We start from the raw sequence: 5,000 nt of genomic DNA, 5'->3' as shown, positions 1-5,000 counted from the left end.
TTTCTTCCTCCTCCTCCTACTCTTCTTCCTCCTCTTCCTCCTATTCATCGTCCTCCTCCTCCTCCTTTCTTCATCTTATTTCTTCTCTTCCTCCCCTTTCTCCTTTTCGTGTTCATCTTCCTTAAATGATACGTTCTTGAAGAGAGAGAGAGAGAGAGAGAGAGAGAGAGAGAGAGAGAGAGAGAGAGAGAGAGAGACTTTATAAAGGTGACTGGATTTCGATTAACACGCAAGAAAAGTTCTATTATTTTACTCTCCAGTTTTCTTTCATAGCTTTTTTTTTTCTCTCTCTCTCTCTCTCTCTCTCTCTCTCTCTCTCTCTCTCTCTCTCTCTCTCTCTCTCTCTCTCTCTCTCTCTTTTGCACATGAATATATCACATTTTAGTTTCCTTTCATTTGTTTATCTATTTACCTGTCTTTCACACACACACACACACACACACACACACACACACACACACACACACACACACACACACACACACACACGTCCCATACCAACAAAAGTACGAAAAAATACGAAGGAAACACGAGTACTTCAATGTTTTGCATCAGCCAAGGTCAGTTTTGCCGCAACATTTCACAAGAAACACGGCGCAAAAAAATGACGAATGTAAAAAAATGCATCACAAAAAATACGTAAATCTCTCTCTCTCTCTCTCTCTCTCTCTCTCTCTCTCTCTCTCTCTCTCTCTCTCTCTCTCTCTCTCTCTCTCTCTCTCTCTCTCTCTCCCGGGTGACTCAACTCTGCTTTTTGTCACACTCTAATTCTCAACTCAACTCCTTCCTGTCATTGACGTCTTGGTGTGTCTTGAGTAACGTATTTAACCTAACCTATCATAGCTTACCTTACCTTATCTAACCTAATCTAACGTAACCTTAACTAATATAACCTAACTTTACCTTACCTTATCCAGTCTCACGTACCTTAACCTAACCGTATACAATCTTACCTAACATAACGTAACTTAACATAACCTAACATAACTTAACCTATCTTACCTTATCTAACCTTACCTAACCAAACTTTTCCTTTTATTACCTTACCTAATCTAACCTAAACTGGCTTAACTAAACGTAACCTAAACTTAATAATCAAATCCTATAAAACCTAACTTGCTTAATCTCATCTTTCCTTACCTTATCTTACCTAATACAGTAACCTAACCTAACCTTACATAACGTAACATGACCGTACTGCACCTTGCCAAACCTTCCCCAACTCTGCAATGCCGAAAAAAATACTGTACCTTACCTAACCTAACACAACGTAACACAACTTCATTTTAGTTAACATTACCTTACCTTACGTTATACTTTACTTTGCCTAACCTTACAACAGCACATCTAATCTTACCTAACCTAACGTAACCTTACCTTACCTAACCTAACCTAACCTAACCTTACCTAACCTAACCTAACAACACCACACCTAACCTTACTTAACCTAACCTAACGTAACCTAACCTTACCTAACCTAACCTAACCTAACCTAACCTAACAACACCACACCTAACCTAACCTAACCTAACCTAACCTAACCTAAGAACACCACACCACACCTAACCTAACCTAACCTAACCTAACAACACCACACCTAACCTAACCTAACCTAACCTAACCTAAGAACACCACACCTAACCTAACCTAACCTAACCTAACCTAACCACACCACACCTAACCTTACCTAACCTAACCTAACCTAACCTTGCCTAACCTAACCTAACCTAACATAACATAACCTAACCTTACCTAACCTAACACAACTTTATTTACATTGCATTACCTTACCTTACCTGATGTTACTCTACCTAACCTTACAATACCATACCTAATCTTACCTAACCTAATTAACCTAACCTTCACTTACTGGGATCACCTGAAGATCCGCCACCCCAGCCGCACTCGGGGTGGCAGATCTTCAGGTGAGACAATCTGGGGTGGTGGATCTTCAGGTGATCCCATACTTTTAATGAAGTAAACTTTTTTCTGCATTTTTTATATCCACTCAGTTTTTTAATGCGTTCATGTTGTTAGGTTAGGTTAGGTTAGGTTAGGCTAACCTAACCTAACCTAACCTAACCTAACCTAATTAGCCTTACCTTACCTGCCCCTGCCAACCCCTACAATACCTTACTTTATCTAACCTTACCTAAATTAACGTTTTCACCTTACCTTACCTTGCCTTGCCTAGTCCAGTCCAGTCAGCTAACCTGAATAAATCACAGTCGCTCTCCCCCTCAAAGCCTCATTAACGGATCCATATTTGTCTCAGCTTGAAGCGCGACTGGGAAATAGTGACGAGATGCGTGACCTCACAGGCAGCCAATTCATTGAATGATTGTGAAAGTGACGCGAGAGAGAGAGAGAGAGAGAGAGAGAGAGAGAGAGAGAGAGAGAGAGAGAGAGAGAGAGAGAGAGAGAGAGAGAGAGAGAGATGGACAATCACGCAGGTACACTGACAGACAGTCTGACAAACTGAGACGAACAGATTGAAAGACACACGCAGCAGGAAACAGACAGACAGACAGACAAACAGACAGACAGACAGACAAACAGACAGAAGACAGACAAACAGATAGACAGACAAACAGAAAACCAACCAACCAGCCAGCCAGCCAGCCAGCCAAGCAGACAGACGGGCTAGGAGAGAGCCAGACAGCCAGCCAGGCAGACAGACAGAGACAAACGGATAGATAAACAGCCAGCAGGAAAGTCAAACAGACAGGCATACGTACAGACACGGTGAGACACACACACACACGGACAGAGAGAGAGAGAGAGAGAGAGAGAGAGAGAGAGAGAGAGAGAGAGAGAGAGAGAGAGAGAGAGAGAGAGAGAGAGAGAGAGAGAGAGAGAGAGAGAGAGAGAGAGAGGACACACCATTTCCTCATTAACATATACAAAAAGAGAGATTAGGCCAGCAGGCACCCCGAAACCAGGATGACACCCCCTCCCCTCTCCCCTCCCCCCAATACCCTCACCCTGGCACCTACGCCCAATAATACACCAACCAGCACAGGTGCCACGCCTTGGGGGCCACAGGTGCGCGCCGCCGACCCCGCACACTGACACCTGACAACCCTGCTTCCTCTCCTCCTCCTCCTCCTCCTCCTCTTCCTTTTCCTTTTCCTCTTCCTCTGGGTCAAGTTAGTCCTGCTTTCTAAACCTACTCCTCTTCTTCGTTCTTTTCTTTCTTCTTCCTTTCGGTTCTCCTCCTCCTCCTCCTCCTCCTCCTCCTCCTCCTCCTCCTCCTCCTCCTCCTCCCCCTCTTCCTCTGCCACCTGTTCTCCCTCCTCTTCCTCTTCCTCTGGGTCAATCACCGGCCTCTCCATCACGCCTCGCTGCCCCCACCACGTCCACGTCGCCACCTTTCGTAACAGCGACCACCAACAACAGCAGCAGCAGCAATAACAATAACAACACCACCACCACCATAACATAACGCAGCGCCAGGGAAGGTCGGGTCCAGGGGGTGCTGAAGGCCACGCCGGAGCCACGTGTGTCGCCGCCCTGCCGTCAGTGGCTCGGGAGGCAGCTCTGGAGGGCAGCGAGGCGGTGCTGGAGGTATGGCCTTACATGGGGAGGGAAATAAAGAAAGAAAAAAAAAGACATGGACGCGGTTGAGTGCGTGGCTGGTGCGGTGGTGAATCAGCGGCGGCCCCAGCGCGTTCCCCTGCCACGCGCACGACGCCGCCTGGAACATCAACACCGCGTAACCTTGGTCTTCTTGATTTTTTTCACCAGATTTTTTGCCATGCACATCTCAGCCGTGAGGAAAAGTATGCAAGGCGTGGCCACCTTAACCGGCGGCTGCAGGAGTGACGCCAGCATGCTGCAGGGCCACAACAGCGAACAACGTCAGTGTGTTAGGAGTGTTTATCCCCTTTACCTCCTCCAGGCAGGCTAGCGGAGGACGGCGCGACACGAGAGCGGTACGAGACGCTCCCTCCAGGCCCGGCAGCAGGAGGGACGGGGCCGCGGGAGGCTCGGAGTCACCTCACGCCACTCGCTCCAAGCCTTCCTCGGGAGACTACGTTACTGTCACGCTGCTTCTGTGAGTCACGTGAGCTGCGGTGTCTCTAATTCGCTCCTGCCGGTTCAGGTGTGGCGAGTGTGGACGTGAGTGACTAGTGCTAAGTGTGAGGTGACGCCCTGCAGTGCCGCGCCCCTGGGAATGTGCCCCCACGCTGGACTGTCGAGGTGTGGCCTGACCAACAGCTATCACTTCAGGTAAGACGCGATCGATTTCCCCTCTGGTCACAGGTAAGGGAGCAGGGCCTGGTGTGTGTGTGTGTGTGTGTGTGTGTGTGTGTGTGTGTGTGTGTGTGTGTGTGTGTGTGTCTGGCCAGGGAGGGAGGAAGGGGAAAGGGGCGCCAGTGATAAGGCTGCAATGTTCCCTTAACTTTGTCGCCTCTTCGATTAAGTTCGCGAAGTTTGGTCCTCGTCCCTCTCATTCCTCCTGCCTTCCCTGCTGCCTCTCTCTCTCTCTCTCTCTCTCTCTCTCTCTCTCTCTCTCTCTCTCTCTCTCTCTCTCTCTCTCTCTCTCTCTCTCTCTCTCAGTAGCAGGAAAGGAATAGTCTCTTCTTGCAATCGATACCTGAATCAAGAAAGGATGTGCACAGAGACAGCGTGTGTGTGTGTGTGTGTGTGTGTGTGTGTGTGTGTGTGTGTGTGTGTGTGTGTGTGTGTGTGTGTGTGTGTGTGTGTGTGAAGATGAAATGTAAACTCAGTAGGAAAGTTTGTCACAAAGTTATGTGTGTGTGTGTGTGTGTGTGTGTGTGTGTGTGTGTGTGTGTGTGTGTTTACCTGCCGGCCGCCTTCCTTTCGTCTGAACACCTGTGGACTTGTTGAGCACAGGTAGATACGTAGATAGGAAGCAACACCTGCGGCAGAGACCCGCCTTCCCCCTCCTCACTGTGTTGATGACGGTGGTGGTGGTGATGGTGATGAAAATGGTGACAGTATAGTGACAATGGCGGTGCATGACGCATTCACTT

General features: G+C 48.2%; 1 protein-coding gene and 1 long non-coding RNA gene across 2 annotated transcripts in view; one reads left to right on the top strand and one right to left on the bottom strand.

Annotated features, from left to right (window-relative positions):
* Positions 1 to 5,000, bottom strand: part of LOC135103799 (uncharacterized) — a 77,402-nt gene that overhangs the window by 33,188 nt on the left and 39,214 nt on the right. The window lies entirely within an intron of this gene.
* LOC135103797 (clavesin-2-like) overlaps positions 3,964 to 5,000 on the top strand; it is a 45,519-nt gene continuing 44,482 nt past the window's right edge. Inside the window, exon 1 of the mRNA XM_064010564.1 lies at positions 3,964 to 4,233. The gene's annotated coding sequence lies outside the window, so the exon portion shown is untranslated. The remainder of the gene's footprint in view (positions 4,234 to 5,000) is intronic.

The sequence above is a fragment of the Scylla paramamosain genome, chromosome 9 (genome assembly GCF_035594125.1).
Source record: "Scylla paramamosain isolate STU-SP2022 chromosome 9, ASM3559412v1, whole genome shotgun sequence".
Classification (NCBI taxonomy): domain Eukaryota; kingdom Metazoa; phylum Arthropoda; class Malacostraca; order Decapoda; family Portunidae; genus Scylla; species Scylla paramamosain.
Note: the sequence above shows the minus strand (reverse complement) of the source record. Positions and strands in the feature narration are given on the sequence as shown.